We start from the raw sequence: 22625 nt of genomic DNA, 5'->3' as shown, positions 1-22625 counted from the left end.
GTTAGGGGAGGTAGTTAGAAGGATGGCAGAGTTCAGCGGTGAGTGTGTTGAAGAGTTGTGAGGCGAGTACGTGTACATGTTGAGTGAGTGAGGCCAGCGGCTCTGTGTGAGTGGAGCGAATGGGGAATGCATGGTGCGATGAGTGATTGGGGGGAGGAGTGACTCCCGCCCAAGGGACCCCGGGGTCAGAGTAAAGTGAGTTAGGGGGTTAGTCAAATTGAAAAATGGAGGTCGTTTTGTTGTTGGTGGGAAAGTAGGCTCGAGACCCATTTGGAGGGGTGCAGGAGCCCTGTTGACGGGCTTGGGAGCGTGGCTGCGAAAGGTGAGTATCGCTGAGTGGGTACCCCGGGCACCAGGCTAGTCGGCCGCGGTAGGCCATGGGCCCATGGGGGGCCGGGATAGAGTAGTGGGCACGGGTGCGCCTGCTTGGTGCGGGGGCCCGGGGCGCCATTAGCCGCGTGGGCAGTGTTGTGGGCACGGGTGACCCTCGGAAAGGGGCCCGGGAGGCCGGCCTGCCACGTGTGCGTTTCAGGGGAGGTGCCATGGGGGGCACTCCCCGGTGTTAGGGAGCTGGTAGGCTCGGAGGCAGTGTAGTGCCCGGGGTGCCATAGCGGGAGATTCGGCAGAGGGTCGTGCCTGCCAAAGGGAGCCACGTGTCCCAGCCATGAGACCGTGTGAGGGCACGGAGAGAAAATTGGGGGGCGAGGCCCGAAATTGTGAGGACACCAACACAGGCGACGGGAATCTGGGTTGTTAGAACCAATAGTTTAAGCGAGAGGCGCTTGTTGAAAGCCCCGGGGTAGTTTAACAGTTAAATGGTTAGGGTAGATTAGGAGATGTACCCCTCCGCACCATCCATCCCCTCGCTCTCGTTGTGGGCCGCTGGACCCACTTTGGGTTAGATCGCCGAACTCTGGGGAGGCCATTCTGAGGCTTCGTTGGGCCTCGACACAGGACGTTAGCTCTCCCTTATTCCCCTCCGGGAAGGGAACGTAGGGGTTGGGAGTAGGCTAGGTGACAGGATAGGTTAGCCGAACAAGGACGATAAAGGGGGTTAGGGGACGATTTATAGTGGGGGAGTAAAAATAAAAACAAAAAAATAAGTTGGGGCTAAATTGGGGTTTGACAAATTAAGGGAGTGGGTATGTACAGTGACAGGCAAAGGCGATAGGTGGGAGGGAGACAGGTAGGTAGGTCCGAGCCCGCCTTCCGAGTGGCCAGCACCACCGCACTCCCTCCACCAACCTCCACTGAACGGCAAAGGCTGGCCACTTCATCGGCTGGCCGTGTTTTACTTCAAGGCGGAGGCCGGCCAACTTCATCGGCAGCTGTGTGCTGCAAGGCCTGTGCCGGCCAGTTCATCTGCTAGCTGTTTTTTCTTCGAGGCCTGTGCCGGCCAGTTCGTCTGCCGGCTGTGTTTGCCTGCAGCGGCCTTCTTCTGCGGGCTGTGTTTGCCTGCTCACCTTTGCCATGCCATGCCCACTGCCCACTGCCCAGGTTCACCAGCCCCGTTCAATTTTGCTTTGCCCCCCCCCCCCCCCTGTTCATTGCCATGTGCGCCAGGATCAAGGCAACAGTTTGCAAGCTGCGAGAACTGCCCTGTTGGCAGCTACAACACGGGCCTGCAGTGGCGGCCCGTGCACCGTGTTTGTGTCCATCCATCCATTCGTTGTGCTCATTGCGTGTGCCACTTGAGCTGGCACGGAGACTGCGTTTGTGCAGCCCATGCACCGTTGTGGTTCACTGCATTCGGTCCATCCATTCATCCATCCATTCGTTGTGTTCATTGCGTGTGCCACTTGAGCTGGCACGGAGACTGCGTTTGTGCAGCCCATGCACCGTTGTGGTTCACTGCGTTCAGTTCAAAAGGGAAGGCCTTGGACTGCGTGTGAGCAGCCAGCCACGTTCCCTGTCACCTGCATTGTTTGAGCCAGAGACTGCATGCGGGCAGCCTGGCTCCCTGCTAACTGCTTTTCTTTTGCAGAGTTCAATGATCCTGGGCCATGGTTTAGTGTAAAATTTGTAAGTTAAGGTTAAGATGTACTGTAAATATGAGTGCGCCCCCGGCATGTATGTCTCCGTGTGAGTGAGTTTGTTTAGGTAGTTACGCAGCCCTCAGGTTATTTATTTTGGGGACACGAATACCATGAATGTCGCACTCAGGGATCCGTAGGTAAAATGTACTAGGGGAAAACTACACATGATGGCACACGAAAATTTGACGACTCGGGACGAGTCTGTAAAAAGGGGAGGGGGTAGTGTTGTGGTTACCAAATTCGCAAACCACCATTCAGGTCCCTTAGGTGAGGTATCTCGGTAAGTACATGTGTAGTTAGGCCCAAACCCGTTGTCTAGTGGGAATACATGTCATTTATGCGTGCTGCGACTCTTCAGGATAGCCGTTTTTCTTTTGCTATCTTTATTTTGGACCAACCGCCATGATTACCACCACAACCACAACATCAACCACCAACCACAACGCCGCTTCACCACAACCGCCACGACCTTCACGTCACACTTCGCAACCGTCGCATCGCCACCGTTCTTGCGCCGCCTGTGGGTACCGGTGTTGGACTCGTGCAGGGCGCGCGCCGAACAGCGTGTACAAAATCACGGATTTTGTGCTTCAAAAACGGATCAAAAACGACACACGCCCACTTTTTGCCGTCCAATCGGTGAGCGAGGGGCGAATTGGCCCCGCCCCCAGGGCGATCGATATATGCAAATTTATGGATCAAAAAGCCTTCACGCCCACTTTTGCTCGGGCCAATGGGGAGCGAGGTGAAAGGTCAAAGGGAGGGGGTCAAAGGCGAAGCTACGGGGGGATAAAAGGACCGTGTTCGTCAGTCAGAAGGGAGAGTCGGAGAGTCGAGAGGCAGAAGAGAGTCGGAGAGTCCAGAGGCGGAGAGTAGGAGAGTAGGAGAGTCGGAAACAGAGAGTCAAGACTTCGCGGGCGGTGGAAGGAGCTGGTCGTCGTGTGCGTTGGAGTCGGAACGGAGGGGACGGAGCTGTGGAGAGGCGGCGAGGGCGGACGAGGGGGTGCTCGCGTCGTGCAGGGAGCTGCACCCCTGGGAGGCCGACAGCGCGACCTGGCCGAGGTGGAGACGCTCGTCGCGGGATAATAAAAATCCTCTATACCCCGAGCATCAGCAACCCCCTCCTGTTTCCCCCCGCGCTGAGATAGTGCGACCAAGGGGGCCCCTTTCCCACCCCTACCAGACACTGTCCGCGAGGCCCGCGGAGTTGAGGCGCCATCGCCGCTCCGCGTCTCATCACCAGACGGGTAGGCGCGACCCGGTCTCGGCCTCAGGCCCGCCTCATCCTTGAGGGTATTCTTTTCCTTGGTTTTGGGTATGTGTTGTCGGCGCCGTCTGTGAGGTAGAATTGTATAAGTGTTGCCGTGTGCTCGGTAGTCGGTATTAGCTCTGCATTGTGTTTTCGCTTTTACATTTGCTTTTTGTGTAAATTGCATTGTGTCTTTTCTGTGTGCTTTTGGTGGAATTGTATATGTGTGCTTCCCGTGTGCCGCGAATAAATGTGCTTTGTGTTGAACTGTTTCCCGCTTCGCTTCGTCTTTTCCTCCATTGAATCCTCATCTTGCTTCACGTAAAGGGTTGGTAGTGGGCTGAATACGCCCGATAATTAATCGAACCGTCGAGGTCGACGATAACACCGCTCGGTTATCCCGATAGTACGGAACGGGTCGCTTAAGTGGCCCGTGTCCGAAGTCGACCTGCGGCGAGGTGCGATCGCCCGGTCTACCCTCCGCGTGGGTACTTAGGTAGGTCGAATTTGGCGAGCAACCCTATCCCACGCGGGGGCTGATTGGCTCGATCGCGGTGAGACCGAAAGGTCCACCCGTGACTGGTTCCCGGCGTTAGTCCGAGAGGGTCACGACTGGATTGTCCGTCCGGTGGGCGACGTGCCGCGATTCGAGTTACGTGGCCGTCAGCACGCCGGCGGGCGCGAATACCGCAACAATATATATATATATATATATATATATATATATATATATATATATATATATATATATATATATATATATATATATATGTTTGATTAGTACAACAAAACTTAAATCTGCACTTCAATAAAATAGACATTATCAAAACTTTTCGACTTGCACTCCTCAGGATAAAACCACAAGCTGATGCAGAAGAAGAACAAGAAGAAGAAGCACCAAACTCTAATTTGAAGAATTACAATGTAATGTCCTCAACGTTAATTGGTTGAGAGAAAGAAAGGACGTGATTACCTGATTGGTGGAACCATAGAGCATCGTGAATAATGAGTTGTGGAAAAGAACCATCATGAATCACGAATAGGTGGAAATGTAATGCTAATTATCTGAGGGCTAGAAGGGGGAAGAGGGCAGTGTGGTTTTCATAATGACTCAACATTGACTGTGGTGGAGTTGTCACACAGTCAAGCCATCACAGTCAAAATCGATATCAAGTTCAAACAAATTCTTTCTGTCTACAAAGAATAGGGTTGGTTGACCTGATGAATGTGGCCTCCATTGCACGAAGGTGAGCTCAACTGCATCCTCTACTCGGGATTTTAAACCAGACGATATGATATTGCTCTGCCCACTGAGGATTATTCAGTAAATGGTGACCAATCGCAGAGGCACAGGGAATAGTTGTCGTATTATGTACATTCTTACAAGCCTGAGTTGCTTGACTGAACCTGTTTGATCCCCAAAGGGGCGGGTTGTTCAATACGATCCTTCAATCTCAAAGATATGCAGTCCATGTACCTAGCATCACACTGGCACTGAAATTCGTAAATAATCTTACTTATATGAGAGGCGGGCAGAACATCTGTTTGGACTGATGGAAGCAACCGGCTTAATGGTAAAAATCACTCATGGTTGAACAGCATCGTGAGAATGGGCCACTGTCTGTTTGATCTGGTTTTCAAACCGTTGAGACACTTTGCCTTTCCTAGGTAGACGTCGGTATACAGGACATTTACCAGGTCCAATTATATGATTCCTTTGTGGGTTCAGGAATTTATAAGTTGTTGTGGACCTGGCATCACGGGGAGACCACGAGGGATCGACTGCCTCAGGTTACTCGCCGGACTTATCGGAATCGCAGGCCGTCGCACATGAATAACTTCGTGACGCGGCGAGTCGCCAATCGACCATGAACGCCAATAACTTGAGCGTGTGATTTGGGGTCCTCTGTCTAAAACCGTTTACCTATGAGTCACGTAATCTCATTACTGGGTATCATTCCCTGGGACATACTTGCTTAAACCAGAACACTTACCAAATCAGATGCAGCCGAGTGGAACTGCCAAGTATGTACCAGCTACGAAACAGATCGTTGGGGAATAACGCCCCGGCTAAGCTCGGGTGTAGGCCATTCTCGACCAATGAAAGGAAACATGAAAATGAGCTGGGAACATTTCTAAATAGCACATTTATTTATCAAAAGAAAGGAAAGGTATGTGGCACAATGGATGGGATTTATTGTTATGTACAGCAGGGAAAGCAAGGAATTTGTGGGGTGTGGCAAAAGACAAGCAATCTTACAAAGCAGACACAAAGCAGAGTTATCCCTTATACCTTCTACAGTCTTAATTTATGCGAGGACAGGCACCATGACACACACACACACACCAGAGGACAATTATATAGTGCAAAGACAAAGAATAGGTGAGGGTAAGCGTCTTCTAAATACCTGGCGTGGTCGGTTGACCAACGTGACCCAGAATGCTGAGGGTGAGGTAGGTGGGAGGAATACTGATGTGTAAAGTGTGGGAGTGAGAAGTGTGATGTATTGGAATGTGAGGGGTGTGGTGTCATGTGAGAGGAAAATGTGAATGCACGTCAGTGTATTCATTCCTTCGTTCCAGCCCGCAAAATAATGATTGGGCTTATGCATCCACAGTGGACTGGGTAGGTGGGCAGAAAGAGAGAGATCGTAGAACCAGATGTGTGAGGAGGAAAGTCTTTATCCTACCCGTGTAGATGTCTAAGTGTAAATGGTGTCCCTCTGTGGCATGCTCCACCTGAGCGTTCCCACCTCGTAGTAGTTGCGTGCTATTCCCTCCTTCCTGCTCCATCATGGGGACTCGCAGCACCTTGCACTCTGCGCTGATCTGGCCACTTGGCGACCCCGTCGGGCTCTGCGGTTTGATGGCAGCAACAGCAGCGGCACGACGATGGCAAGGAAGAGGGGGTGAGACGTACTTGTACCTGCGAGCAGGTTGACGTCTGGAGTGCAAGATGAGATGAAGTGGAAGAGAGTCCGAGTGAAGACAGAGGTGAGGTGGAAGGAGTTGAGGCAAAAAAAAATGAGGGCAGAGGTGAAGGTGGCAAATGGCTCTGCACTGCTCATTTTATGAGCCCCGGGTGAAGGGTGGGGCGAGGATCAAATAGTGGCCCAAATCCTGCTCTTCTTTTGGGCCACAGCAGCCTTAGCCATGCCCCACTGGCTCGGTAGCTTGCCAACCTTGGCACAGCTCAGGGCTCATCACTTTATATGGGGCCACGATCCCCGAGCATGCACCCCGGCCTTGAATGTGCGCTGATCATTATTTCAACGTAGAATTGCAGCAGACTTCTCCGGCTTCCCATGGACCCTTCCACGAGCCACAATGCATTTTAGGGCCCTGTGTCAAGTCCTTGAATCACAGTTCCCGCATCCCCTCCTTGTCCCTTGAGGTTTCGTTGTGGTTTACTGACTGGGTGAGGGTAATTATGATGGTTATAGAGCAAGATGCCCATGCAGGCAGGTTCTATGTGAACGGTGGCGGTAATTACAGCACCTGTAGAGTGGTTGATCGCCACGCGGTGCCCAGTGTAATGGCCGGAGCCATGTGGCGCTCAAAGTGGAATGGTGAATTGCAGCGAGGCAGGAGCGTGAATGGTCGTGGAAGCATTTTTCCTGTATGTGGAAGGCGGTAGTGGTGAAGATGGTGAGGTTTGGGGAGCGAGACGAGGTTTGAGGTGAGGTGATTGTTGAGAACTAGTGCCCATATTCATATGGATAATGGCGCACAAACTTCCGAAGAATAATGCATTGTCGGCAAGGAGCGCGAACCTGCCAGAGATGCTCGTAGCCTGAACACGTGGGACACGCTTGCAGCATGCCTGATAAATTGCTGTTGAGTGGCGTGCGTGCTTGCATGGATGTTTTGTGTATCAGTTAGAAGGAAAGGGTTAAAGTGGAGGTCAGAGTGAGGATTGAAGATATATATATATATATATATATATATATATATATATATATATATATATATATATATATATATATATATATATATATATATATATATATATATATATATATATATGCCTGGTGTTGGCGTAGTGGTTAAGGTCGCGGCTTGGGATCCAAAAGGTCCTGAGTTCAAGCCCTGTTGGCCGCTTGAATTAATACACACCAGGAGGTTGACTCAGCCTGTCATCCTTTCGAGGTCGGCGAAGTGAGTACCAGTGTACTGGGCCCGGTGTATGCCCCGGTTAAAATAGGTGTACCATATCCCTATGACGTAAGAGGCGACCAGGGTTGCGTCAGGAAGGGCATCCGGCGTAAAACCTGTGCCAAATCATTATGCGGATCATAACGGATGATCCGCTGTGGCGACCCCTAATGGGAGCAGCCGAAAGAAGAAGATATATAGATATAGATATAGAAGACCTAAGTACGTGTCCCATGCAACGCATCCTTCTCTCTTCACCCACTAGACATATGGAAGGGACTAACTGGACATATATTATTGAAATAACTGCCTTGGGATCACTGTATCTTGTGTACCATTGCCTTTGCGGCATACAGTTTTTGCAGAAACGCAATATATATATATATATATATATATATATATATATATATATATATATATATATATATATATATATATATATATATATATATATATATAATATGACCTGCTCAAGATACTGATTATTAAGAAGAATAGTCTTTATGGTTTCGATTTCATCATGGAGTTTATCTGTGGAGCAGATCTTTCTTGCTCTATTGACCAACATACCAATCAATGCAATCTTGTATCTGGAGGAACTATAAGAATCCCACCTAGTATACTGACTGATAAAAGTACATTTATGGTAGCCTTTGGCTTTATAAGTGTCGGCCTATTTCTCAACTTAGACGTCCAAGAAGGGAAGTATGCCGGAACGTTCCATCTCTAAGGTGAACTCTATGGATAAATGGAGAGAGTTCAGGAATGCCAAGAAGACTTTACATGCTGAGGTTGAATCAAAGACAGCAAAGATGTCATCCACATACCGATAATAGATGGAAGGGGGTTGAACTCCAGGATGTGGATCAGTTTGCCAAGATGGGGCCGAGAGGGGATCGCATCGCAACACCATTGATATGAGTATACATTGAATCATTGAAACTGAACTCGACAGAACAAGTCACAATATTCATTAATTCAACGAAGACAGACTCTGAGATCGGTGGAGGTATCAAGTCACTATGATACAGAAGTTGTACACAGATTTCAATCACTTCTGTCAGTTGGATATTCGTGAATAGACTGGCGATATCATATAAGTCCATCCATTCGGACCATACTCTGTACAGAGCGTTGGTGCTGCCGAAGCAGTCTCCTTGGCTATTGGGCACAATCCTGGACAGGTCGCCACTCTGACGCAGGATACTTGAATGACTCGGTCATCCCAGCAAGCTGGTACTCATTTTGCCGACCTCGGAAGGATGGCAGGCTGAGTCAACCCCCTGGTGAATTAATTCAGCGGGCAACGAGGCTTGAACTCAGGACCCTCGGATCCCAAGCCGCCACTCTAACCACTGAGCCAACACCAGGCATATCATATAAGCACATTGTGAAATTCTCATTTAGGTGTGTGATGAACCGTATGATGACATCGGCAAAGGTGAAGGAATCCACAATTATATGTTCTGCGACACTTGACGCAGTTTACATGTTCTGAGACATGACACAGTTTGCCGTTAAAATCCTGAGTAGAGGATGCAGTTTAGCTCACCTTCATGCAATGGAGGTCACATTCATCAGGTCAACCAACCCTATTCTTTGTCGACAGAAATCATTTGTCTGAACTTTATATCTATTTTGACTATGATGGCTTGACTGTGTGACAACTGCACCACAGTCAACGTTGAGTAATCATGAAAACCACAACACCCACCCACCCAGCCCCCAGCTAATTAGCATTAGGTTTCTACCTTATCATTATTCATGATGGTTCATTTGCACCTACTCATTATTCATGATGCTCTGTGGCTCCACCAATCAGGTAATCCCATCCTTTCTTTTTCTCAACCAATCAATGTTAAGGACATTACATTGTAACTTTATAAATGAGAGTTTGATGCTTCTTCGTCATCTGCTTGGGGTTTTATCCTGAGGAGTGCAAGTCAAAAAGCTTTGATAATGTCCATTCAATTGAAATGCAAATTTAAATATGTATATGTATAAAATTGGGGCAGTTGGAATTACACATTTTTAAAGAAGTAGGCGCTTCCAACCAAAAGTTAAAACAAGATCTCTCTTCTTCTTTTGGCTGCTCCCGTTAGGGGTCGCCACAGCGGATCATCCGTATGATCCGCATAGTGATTTGGCACATGTTTTACATCGGATGCCCTTCCTGACGCAACCCTGGTTGCCTCTTACGACACAGGGATATGGTACACCTATTTTAACCGGGGTATACACCGGCCCAGTACACTGGTACTCACTTCGCCGACCTCGGAAGGATGACAGGCTGAGTCAACCCCCTGGTGTATTAATTCAGTGGCCCAACGGGGCTTGAACTCAGGACCTTTTGGATCCCAAGCCGCTGCCCTAACCACTGCGCCAACACCAGGATATCAAAAGTTAAAACAAGATCTACTCCGCTAATTTGAGAAACTAGTACGTGCCCGTATGTGCGTGGCCGTACGTGCGTGGCCTGCCAAGCGAGCAGTTCATTCTTCATCCGTTTCAGCTGCACGACACCTTGTCATGCGAGTAACGTCACGTGTCAAGCGAGCAGCTCGTGCTTCATTAGATTCCATTGCACGTGCACGACGCGCAGCTTCGTTCCTACGCTCTCGTAAACGACGACTCGATTGGGGCATTGTTTCAATTAGATCGGACCAACCGTATCATAAATGGTCATAACTTGGGAAACACTTGGGAAACAGCTGAAACGGATGAAGAAGAACGATATCAAACCTTGAAAAGGCACACACTCAGGTCCCTAGCGTCAATTGTGACATCATATCAAACGAAGAAGAAGAAGAATTGTAACGTCAATTGTGATACGTGCAAAAAAAATAAAATAATAATTTTAATAATAATAAGAAGAATTGTGACGTCAATCGTGACATCATAGCACCGTGTACCATCATTGGTTTGGTAAATAAATGGCCATAACTTGGGAACCACTTGTCCGATTAATATCAAACCTTGAAAAGGCATATCCACAGGGCCCCAACAATATACCTGGCAAGTTTCAATTAGATCGGACCAGTGGTTGTCGAGAAACAGCGGTCACAAACACACACAGACTGCTGGAATTATAGATAGACTAGTACGTGCCCGTACGTGCAACCCCCCCACCCCCCTAATCGGCCTATGCGAAGTTAAGTCCTCACTGTCCGGAAGTTCGCATATCGCAGTTACATTTATTCGCAATTTAGTTTTAATGGCCAATTATTCAATTAGCACCAACGTATTTTGCCTTTTCGCAATGTCATCGCAAGGAAAAACACAAAGAGAAGAGAAGAGAAGAAAAAAAAACGTACGTACAAAAAAAAAAAATAAAAAAAAAACTTTCAAACAACCACACAGGCTGTTCCTTCTCTCGTAAACGACAACTGGATTGGGGCATTGTGTTTATCTATAAATGCGCATAAGAAATCGAGAAATTATTAAAATACACGAAGTCATCACTATCCAGAAGTCAGTCCATTGTAACCCATAATGGGGAACGCAGCTGAGGTTCTCTTCACCATCGGCCACGCCGACGCAGCAACGTGTCCTGTCATTGGTTGGTAAATAAAGGGCCACAGCAACGTGTCTTGTCATTGGTTGGTAAATAAATGGCCATAACTTGGGAAGCACTTGTCCGATTAATATCAAACCTTGAAAAGGCACATCCACAGGTCCCCAGCAATATACCTGGCAAGTTTCAATTAGATCGGACCAGTGGTTGTCGAGAAACAGCAGTCACACACACACACACACACATACACACACACACACACACACACACACACACACACACACACACACACACACACACACACACACACACACACACACACACACTGCTGGAATTATAGATAGACTAGTACGTGCCCGTACGTGCAACCCCCCCGCCCCCCTAATCGGCCTACGCGAAGTTAAGTCCTCACTGTCCGGAAGTTCGCATATCGCAGTTACGATTATTCGCAATTTAGTTTTAATGGCCAATTATTCATTTAGCGACAACGTATTTTGCCTTTTCGCAATGTCGTCGCAAGGAAAAACACAGAGAAGAGAAGAGAAGAGAAAAAAAAAATGTACGTGCGAAACAAAAAAGAAGAAAACTTTCATACAACCACATAGGCCGTTCCTTCGCTCTCGTAAATGACAACTGGATTGGGGCATTGTGTTTATCTATAAATGCGCATAAGAAATCGAGAAATTATTAAAATACACGAAGTCATCACTATCCAGAAGTCAGTCCGTTGTAACCCATAATGGGGAACGCAGCTGAGGTTCTCTTCACCATCGGCCACGCCGACGCAGCAACGTGTCCTGTCATTGGTTGGTAAATAAAGGGCCACAGCAACGTGTTTTGTCATTGGTTGGTAAATAAATGGCCATAACTTGGGAAGCACTTGTCCGATTAATATCAAACCTTGAAAAGGCACATCCACAGGTCCCCAGCAATATACCTGGCAAGTTTCAATTAGATCGGACCAGTGGTTGTCGAGAAACAGCAGTCACACACACACACACACACATACACACACACACACACACACACACACACACACACACACACACACACATACACACACACACACACACACACACACACACACTGCTGGAATTATAGATAGACTAGTACGTGCCCGTAAAAAAAATAGTCCAACCGCGAGCAACAAACAACAACCACACAGACCGTTTCTTCGCTCTCGCGTGCCTGTACGTGCGTGGCGCGGAAGTTCGCATATTATTCGCAGTTACGATGATTCGCAATTTTGGTTTTAATGGCCAATTATTCAATTAGCGCCAACGTATTTTGCTTTTTCGCAATGTCATCGCAAGGAAAAACAAAAAGAGAAGAGAAGAGAAAAAAAATTACTTCCTGGTTCGGAGCATACCAGCACTCTGATGTTACCGAAATTTATGCACCGTCTAATATGAAAACGATCATAACTTGGGGCATTGTGTTTATCTATAAATGCGCATAAGAAATCGAGAAATTATTAGAATACACGAAGTCATCACTATCCGGAAGCCCGTACGTTGTAACCCGTAATGGGGAACGTGGCTGAGCTTCCCTTCCCCATCGGCCACGCCCACGTAACAACGTGTCTTGTCATTGGTTTGGTAAATAAATGGCCATAACTTGGGAAGCACTTGTTCGATTAATATCAAACCTTGAAAAGGCACATACTCAGGTCCCCAGCAATATACCTGGCAAGTTTCAATTAGATCGGACCAGTGGTTGTCGAGAAACAGCGGTCACACACACACACACACACACACACACACACACACACACACACACACACACACACACACACACACACACACAGTGATTGCTGGAATTATAGATAGATAAGCAAGAGCAGCAGACCCGGTCTCAGGTGACATTTCATGGGGGAATAGCGAATCTGTGAATAGCGGGATTCGACAGTATATCCAGTGCTTAAAGGAATTCCACACCCCCTTTCAAACCTTTCACCTTTTGTTTCCTTATAGCCTGGAATTAAATTGCATTAAATCAGACTTTTCCCACCTTTATTTACACAACGTAACCCACAACTTAAAAGTGAAAAACAAATTGACCAATTTCAGAAAATTAATAAAAATTCAAAACTGGAATATCTTGGTTGGATAAGTGTCCACCCCCTTGAGTTAATACTTTGTGGAAGCACCTTTGACAGCAATTACAGCTGCGAGTCTGTTGGGATAGGTCTCTACCAACTTTGCACACCTTCAATGAGCAATATTTATCCATTGTTCTGAACAAAACTGTTCAAGCTCAGTCAAGTTATGTGGGAAGCGTTGATTGACAGCAATCTTCAAGTCATGTCACAGATATTTGATTTGATTTAGGTCGGGGCTCTGACTGGGCTACTCAAGGACATTTATCTTTTTGTTCCTTAACCACACCAGTATAGCTTTCGCTGTTTTTCAGGTCATTGTCATGCTGAAAGGTGAACTTTCATTCCAATTTTAGCTTTGTTGCAGAGAGCAGTGGGTTTTCCTCCAGGATTTTTCATTATTTTGCTCCATATAATTCCCCTTCTTTCCTGACAAGTGCCACAGTCCCTGCTGATGAGAAACATTTCATAACATGATGCTGCCACCACCATGCTTCACAGCGGTGATGGTGTTATTTGGGCGATGTGCTGTGTTGGTTTTGTTGCAAATGTAACGTTTTGCATTTCGGCCAAAAAGTTCCATCTTGGTTTCGTCAGGACCACAAAACTTTTTGCCACATGGCTACAGAATCTCTATAGTAGTTTTCTTGCATATCTCAAATGGGATTCAAGCTGGCTTTTTTGAGTCATGGCTTCCTTCTTGCCACCTTCCCGAACAGGCCAGATTTGTGGAGTGCTTGGCTTATTGTGGTCACATGCACACAGTGACCATTCTTTGCCATAAATGCCTGTAACTCTTTCAAAGTTGCCATTGGCCTCTTGGTGGCCTCTCTGATCAGTCTCCTCTTTGCTTGGTCATCCAGTTTGGAGGGAGGGCCAGATCTAGGCAAGGTTTAGTGGTGCCATACACCTTCTACTTCTTAATGGTTGTTTTGACTGTGCTCCATGGGATATTCAAGGCCTTTGAAATATTTCTATACCCATCCCCTAATCTGTGCCTTTCCACAACTTTATCCCTGAGGTCTTTTGAAAGGTGTGGCTATATGCGGTGACTTCAATTGCCATCCTGCCAGTTGGCTGGGTGTGGGTACCTCTCTCACCTCCCATGGCACTTCAACAAGAGACTTATGCAACTCATTGGGACTGATTCCATCTGTCAACTTCCTGAACTGCATCTCAGCCAACAATACTCAATCTCTTCTGGATTAGATTTTGACCAATTTACCCAGAAGATATCTGCTGTTCTCCTTCTACTCTAATCAGTTCTGACCTTATGCTTGTAAAAGCAGTCATCTCTCTGGCTGTTATTAAAAAAACACCTCAGCACAGTCGAGTCTGGCATTTCACTCAGGCTGACTGGCAGGGTCTCCAAGCAGCCATCAAACTTCTAGACTGGTTTCCCATTTCTACTTTCTCTGACATCAACTCATCCTGGGAATTCTTTCAAAGAAATTTGCTCTCTCATGCAAAGATTCATCCCACCTCATCTTCAATTGTCCTTCCCTTCCTCCCACCCATAGTGCACTGAAGCTTGGCGTGAGGCAGTTGTCCTGAAATAACTTGCCCTTGCCTCATGGAAAGCAAATCCAACTGAGGGTAATCTCACTTTCTTCCACAAAGCTCGGAACAGGTGTGTGTCTTCCTTCAAGAGAGCCAGGAAACAACATCTTTCTAATCTCAAGTCTGAACTCTCAAACCTCTCTCCGTCCTCCAAATCCTGGTGGCATCTAATCAAATCTGTTTCTAGTATATGTTCCCCCTCCATTCCCTCCCTTACCTCAAATGGCTGCACAGCTGGCACTGCAGGTGAAAAGGCTGAATGCCTAAACTGTGTTTGCTGCAACAACAGATCCCTGCAACTACAGACCAATCAGCCTTCTCCCAATCATCAGCAAGGTTGTGGAATCCATCATCACTTCAGACATTAAATCCTTCCTCTTCTCCAATGGCTTCATTTCTGACCATCAATTTGGATTTAGACCATGTCTCTCAACCCTGGACATGCTACTTCTGCTTTTCCAACAATGAATGGAGGTCCTAAATGCCAAACATGAGATCAGAGCCATCTCCCTAGACATATCATGTGTTTTCAATATGGTCTGGCATCCCGCACTGCTCACCAAACTAGCTTCTTATGGTATTCAAGGCAATCTCCACTCATGGTTCGTGGACTTCCTCTCCTGTCGCAGTCAACACATGGCTCTTAATGGAATTCTCTCATCATCCATTCCTGTCCAGGCTGGAGTTCCTCGAGGTAGCGTTCTGTGTCCTGTTCTTTTTCTGGTTTTCATCAATGATCTCTCTGACTCTCTGGAAAATCCTCTATATCTGTTTGCTGATGATTCCACCCTCTGCCATACCATCGGTCATCCCTCAGACCGGCAAGCAGCAGCCTCTTCGCTCTCTGCAGACCTGAATAAAATAACAAACTGCTCTTACACTGGAAATAAACTGGAAAAACTCAGACGAAGGGTAAGGACCGAAAGATCAGCTTCTCTTCTCTCCACCGCTAATCAATCACCATTTTAAGGTATTTTATTTCCTAATTGTTTTGACTTCTTTTGCCACCCACACAGATAGCTAATTTTGTGCTGAGATTGGCGATTCCATTCTTTCTAATGGTACCCCAAGTATGTTTTCTGTCTGAATAGCATATCTGGGGGAGGGGGTTCAGTGTGAATTGAAGATCCCAATTCTCTGTACGAGCAGATACCCATCCACGATGGGTATGGGGGACAGGACGGATCACAATACTCGGTTATGGTAGTTTCTTTGGATGTTTTGCGCCACATTCAACAACTCGATTCATATTGGTGGCGTGTCTGGGTGCCCATGGTAGCGTTTGAGACCGGTCGCTTTATATTGTTGGCCTTGACGCATTGTGCCGGATGAGTAACACGAACGATTTGACATCTTCATCGTTTCTATATTACCTCCATCAACAGATTAACAACATGGCAGGATAAAAGTCATAAATGCTGAGTTGAACAAACGTCCTGAACTCATGGACTTGGTTAAGTAAAGCACGTCGTCTGGGACCCGGCCGTCTGTTTGCCACCAAACGCTGCTGATTGTGACGTCATCGATTCCCCCTTTGAAAATTCTATCTATATTCGATTTTTTGAATCCGCTATCACCTGCGTAAATACATGGAACACATAATGTGAAGATTTCGGAAGTATGAACAGAATATGTTCGGGAAAAAATATGCTCGAAGTTCCAGGCGTACGCCCATTATATTACGATGATGTAAATGTATATCATATAGTGACACCCAGTGGTAGCCAGAAATTACAAATCATCTTCTGAAACAAAGGAAGTTTAAACAACTTTACAATATGCATCGAGTGATGTTGAAATCTAGTGAGAATAATTACCTCTGCCACTGAAGGTGAAGGTTATGTTTTCACCCCTTTCTGTCTGTTTGTTTGTCTGTTTGTTTGTTTGTTTGTTTGTTTGTGTACATGATATGTCAAAAAGTTGTGCACGGATTCGGATGAAATTTTGTGGAGATGTTGGGTGTGTGACAAGGACGAATTGTTTAGATTTTGGTGAAGATCTGGATCCGGATCGGACTACTACAATTTTCTAAGTGATTCTTCACCATTAAGAGATAGGGCCAAAAACGACACATACCACGATATCTCAAAAACATAATGGGCCAGATATGTTCTCGTGGATCAGGCATTGCACGGCGGAGATACGTGCTCTACCGAGTGCCCCTCTCGTCTTGTTTGATATGTTTCATTTCATTAATTTTAAGCAGAGGTTAAAGCCAAAGCATCCTACACTGAACTTCACAGTGAAGCAGAAGTGATTTTTGCGCACGCCATATATAAGCAGCAATGATGGTTGATGAAGGTGATGTTTGCTGACTTACAAGCAGATGGAAGATGACCTCGGGCAAATTATAGAGCGAATAGAGCAGAATATTAGGAAGTACAACATGTTTGTGAAGTTCCAATTGTTAATTGGACCCAGCTTTTCATTGAATCCCCACACAATAGTTATCTTTACCTGCATGTGGATCCACCTGTACTCAATATCGCTTCTGCCAGGATCCCAGTTTACTTGTTCTGCTACTTGCAGGCAAACAAGATATGGTCAATGCCATCGAATACAGGTCTCCACTAGCTAGTAGCGACCACTTCTGCATAGTTTTGGAACTAAATATATCATACATTGCAAAGGAACATTGGTGAGCAAGAGCACCCAAGTTTAAACTGAATAAGGGACATTATGATCGTGTGAATCAAATGCTCGAGAAGATCCAATGGGTGTACCACATTGCTTGCATCGGCTGCAGTGAAGCTTGGAGCTTTATCAGACAACATTTCAAACAGAGTATGCAAGAATGCATTCCAAAATTCATACCCTCGTCTCAGAAGGGTATCATGAGAAAACCCTTCATCTCCAGATGAGAAATTGCACAGTCATGCAAAAAGGCAAAAGCATGCAAAAAGCACACTACGACTGACATTGTGTTTGACTTTGAAAGACACACCAAGGAAAAAACACAAATTACTTTGCTCGACTAGACAAAACTGTCAAGAGTACGAATCAAGCTTAGCTCACAATCTGAGATTATATCCCAAGGGATTCTGGGCATACGTAAATTGCAAGCTCAAAGCTAAATCCTTGAAATCTAAATCCAAACCCACCTCCTTCAAATTCCCTGTTTTCCATCATGAAAGTCCCTGAAGTGCCCATCATGTTTACCCCGTGTACCCTGCCCCATCCCTCTCCCTCCACAGATCTCCTATTGTCTCCGCTCCCTCCTGTTTTGTGCTTCCCTCTCCCACCCCTCTTGTCTCCTGCTCCCTTTGTTATCCGTAATGTGTTAGCTCTTATACGAGCATTGACAATGCATACAAAAAAATTTAACAAAAACCAGAGTGAACAATATTGGCGACACCTCTGGAAAAAATAATGAGAAAGCGGGCATACAGAATGGTTTGTTCAGCACTCTATTCACAGATGAGAACCTGAGTAATCTACCTTCATCGAAGCAGCATTTTCAAGGCCTTGAGTTGGGTGGCATCCCAATCACCACAGAGACAGTTAGGAAAAAGCTTCTCGCCCTAAAGTCCTCAAAGTCTGCAGGACTGGACTATATACGTCCAAGATGTTTGAAAGAAACAGCTAATGTCATTGCAGAACCTCCACAGATGATCTTCCAAAAGTCCCTCAATGAATGGGGTTCTTCCACAGGATTGGGAAATGGGTAACATCATATCCATTCACAAGTTTTACATCAGTGGTAGGTAAAGTACCGGAGAGTATAATCAGAGATGGCATAAAGAACGCGCATGCTGACCTGCAACCTCTTCACAGCCCGTCCGCGTGGTTTTACGTCGAGAAGGTCGTTCATGTCACAACTGTTGTGTGCTCTCGAGGAACTGACGGGGCATGATTGATGAGGGAGATGCAGTGGATATTTTCGATTTTGACTTCCACAAAGCGATTGATGCTGTTTCCGCACAAGAGACCGTGGATGAAGATTGCATCACATGGTATTGGAGGAAATCTCCTTACTTGGATTGAAGCATTCCTAACAGGAAGACTTCAACGAGTTACTATTAATGGAGTGAGTTCAAACTGAAATTCTGTAAAAGGTGGTGTACCACGGCGTAGTATACTGGGACTCCTTTTGTTTGTTATCTTTATTAACTGTCTGACACAATTGATTAAGAATGGTGTGTACATTTTTGCTGATGACACAAAAATGATGGGTCCAGTTAACAATCAGGTTCAAGCAGAATTGCTTCAAGATTACTCGCACAGGAATGGTCCACTACCTGGCAGCTCCCCTTTAATGAAACCAAATGCAAGGTCTTGCATGTTGGAAGACAACACAGTTAGAATGGATACCGTATGAATGACGTAATCCTTCAGGATGGCAAAACGGAGAAAGACCTTGGTGTTGTCATTGATGATGGACCGACCTTTAGACCTTCTAGACATTTCTAGCAGTGCATTTAGACCTTTTTATCCGATCCTTAGACCTTTTAGACCTTAAGACATATCAGACCCTCTTTAGACTCCTTAAACCCTATTGACCCCTTTGACCTTTTTTTGGTATACCTCGTCGAGTCTCGTGGAAGAGCTAGTATATTGTATGGATCAGGACATAACAGACAAAAATTGGATGCAAAACACACATGCATGGGGTGGATGAGATGGATACAGAAGGAAACTCCCTGTAACTACTGGTGAAACACCCTCTTTCGACCTTTAGACCACTTACACGTTTTAGACCTTTTTATAACTTTTAGACCAGTGATCTTCACTGTTGTTTTAGGGGGTGGGGGCACTTTTGCATCAGTCATCAGTCATCAGTGTGAGAGCCACCACACCACCTGCTGGACTCCATAATGGCAGTGATTAGGCCCCATCTCCACATAGTCTTCTTCGTTGTGGTTAACTGGGCGACAAGCGTAATTTTTTGTATACTGCAACCATATCCTAATGTAGTTATGTTATTTTTATGCTTCATGTTGGAACACTCATTTGAAACCATTGTGTCAATTTGATAGCATTCCTGGTGGATTATGATGGGGTGTTTTCACATTTGTGTATTATCGGCTGCACTTTAGTCCACCAGGGGCCGCCAGTAGCTCGTGGGCCATGCAATGAAGAACAGGGTGTTAGACCATTTTATACCTTTTAGACACTTTGAACCTTTTAAGACCCTTTAGATTGCTTGGACTGATTGAACCTTTTGATCCTTTAGATCCATTAAGATGATTCAGACCCCTTTTAAGACCCTTTCGACCCCTTTCAACCCTTTGGACCACTGAGACCCTTTAGATTTGTTCACCCTTTAGACAGCAAACACCATAGATCTTTTAGACCTCTAGACCCATTAGACCCCTGTAGACACACCACACAAACATCTATCGAGTCATCTTGCAATACACAGACTATACTGTTTTCAGCAAGTAATGTGCACTCTCCACCCACCAATAGGGTGGGTACTCTGTCAGCTTGGTTGAACAGAATATTCATACTGGGTCACTGAATTAGTTCACCAATCAACACCTGGAAGCATTTTGTTTATTTGCGTATCGTGCTATGCATGACAGCTTCCTTGTTACCTCCGCGACCGAATGTGGAAGGAGGTTATGCTTTCACCCCTGTCTGTTTGTCTGTGAACAGGATATCTCAAAAAGTTGTGGACGGATCCTGCCATACTCAAAAGCGACGTCGGACACAACTCCAACTCGACATCAAGCCACCTTCATTGTCGCAGCCTTCGGCATCAGTCACTCCACCAACCGCAGCAACTCCAAATCTTCAAGCAAACCGCCTGAAGTGAGAAACATCAAATCTGGGTGCCAGTTGCACCAGACCACTAGATTTGTGCACGTTTTGTTCCAAGGTGAAGGATACAATCATAGTATGGATTATGTTTGTATTACAACTTTAGCATTCCCTTCATTCAGCACTCCATCTATTAATTGGCATCATTCACTTATCTTCATCATTTTATTCGCCAGCGATCGAGGAGTGGGCTCGCTGTGGTATCTCCTTCCCAGTTTTGCACACCAACCATCATTTTCCTTTCTTGGTGCTGTTTTCACTCCTTGGCTTGGTTTGGCAAGGGTAAAAGGCGATTCCTTCTTTTTCTCAGCCGATATTCTTCGAAGAACGACGTAACTTCTGAAGCCTCAGATGTGTCATTGGCTTTTTATTATAATTACAATTATAAAAAGCCAATGACAGGCCACATTTTGAGAAGAGGAACCTTTAGACCCCTTTCTAAATTTGAGAAAATAAAATTTTGATAAAATTTGATAAATTTTGAGAAAATGAAATTTTGTTGCAAGGTGAAGTCAATGATAATTATCATTGACTTCACCTTGCAACAAAATTTCATTTTCTCAAAGTTTCTCGTCGTTTGTTTCATTTAGTGATACCTAAGTGGAGAGGTTTTTTTTTTTAATGAGCTTGCAGCCAAATTTTCAGCAGTGATCGTTCATTCCAACTTTTCTTCATTCCACCGATAACTGCAGATGAGTAGGAATTTTATTTATCATTATTACCCTGGCATCCCGGTGCACAGAGGCAGTCGTTCTTTGTGTCATCTAACTTAACTGTGCTGTCGTCTTCTATAAAAGACTGTTAACTTAACGAGGATTTAATCTGCTGTGCCCAATTGCAATTAATAAACAACAAAGGGAGCGAATAATGGGTTGCTATCACGCTGGCTAATGGAGAACCTGGCAGGCAGCGAATTACAAGGAACAGCTGGCAGGCGACGCTGTTGATGGTTGTCATCATTGATGGGGAGTAAAGTTGTGTGAGTTGAGCTGATATCTTGAGGAGCAGTAGTTCAGAGGCAAGGATAATTTAAAGTAGTTTCTGAATTTTTTCTGCTACTTTTGAGGATGTAACGTTACTTATTTTTGGCAGAATTTGTGTTTGGAGAGAAAAAAAAAGTGTTTGGCAGGGTACAAGAAAGCGTGGAGGGGACAGGAGACCGACCCAGGCCTTCTAGGCGGACGTAGTCTACAAAATGACCTCCTGCCACAAACTCTTTTTCACTGTCTTGTAATTTCTGTTACTTGACAAGTAATGTGGGACACTCCTCGGTTTGCACAAGGTGTCTCTAAATATATTGACTCCCTTGTGGCCAAACTGATATTTTCACTCAAATTCATTCTTGCTCTTCGTTTGTTTGTGTAAAATCGTGTGATGGTGGTGAAGCAGCATAAAATCCAACAGTCTAAACAGCTTCAGGGAGTAAATTATGACGTGGGTTGGGATCACAAAGAACTACAGAAGATATGTTTACATCAAATTTTATAATTCGGAATCAAACTAAATATAATTTACATCAATTACCCTCTCGCCATACATGGACCGCATCACCCATCACACCCCACAGCCGAAAAGAAGTTTTGAAGCCCCTTTTAAAATGGCAATGTTTCACCAAGAAGAACATGGACAGGCCCATCATTCACACGCCCAGCAAGGCGAAAGTGGATGACCCCCTGACCTTGGGACCTCGTGATGCACAAGAATGGGATTTGATAATGTGAATAAGGTCAATGTTCTTGTGGGGTTGGCTCAGAGAGGTTTTTAGCACAATTATTTCACGAATCGGCTGGCCAGGCCTGATGTTCAACGAAACGAAGCAGTCAGGGCAGGAATTTGTAATTTGTCCTTGGTGCTGACAACGCCTCGCCAACTCTTTGTGAATTGTGAATTACAATTTATGTGTTCTTGCAGACAAAATGCATTCCATTCCATTGGGACCATATTCCGTGCAGAGGGTTGGTGCTGCCGAAGCAGACTATTGGGCACAATCCTGGATGGGTCACCACTCCAACACAGGATACCAGCATGCTGGTACTCATTTTGCCAATCTCAGGATGACAGGCTGAGTTAATCCCACCTGGTATTAATTCAATGGTAAAGTAAGATTAAAACCCAGGACCCTAGAATCCCAAGCCCACTGCCCAAACCATTAAGCCAACACCAGGTATACAAAATGCATTCCAGTGGTATATGTTTGGAAACTCATTAATTTGTACTTGAATTCTAATAACTTCAGGGGAAACTGCACGG

The 22625-nt window shown here is 45.7% G+C and overlaps 1 long non-coding RNA gene across 1 annotated transcript in view; it reads left to right on the top strand.

Moving 5' to 3' along the window:
* Positions 1-20862, top strand: part of LOC147019743 (uncharacterized) — a 60233-nt gene extending 39371 nt beyond the window's left edge. The window contains exon 3 of the long non-coding RNA XR_015061498.1: positions 20211-20862. This is a non-coding gene — a long non-coding RNA (uncharacterized LOC147019743). The remainder of the gene's footprint in view (positions 1-20210) is intronic.
* The last annotated feature ends 1763 nt before the right edge of the window (positions 20863-22625 follow it).

The sequence above is a fragment of the Eptatretus burgeri genome, chromosome 9, assembly GCF_056783735.1.
Source record: "Eptatretus burgeri isolate ZD-2024b chromosome 9, Ebu_testis_v1, whole genome shotgun sequence".
Lineage (NCBI taxonomy): Eukaryota > Metazoa > Chordata > Myxini > Myxiniformes > Myxinidae > Eptatretus > Eptatretus burgeri.
This window is presented reverse-complemented; position numbering and strand designations above follow the sequence as displayed.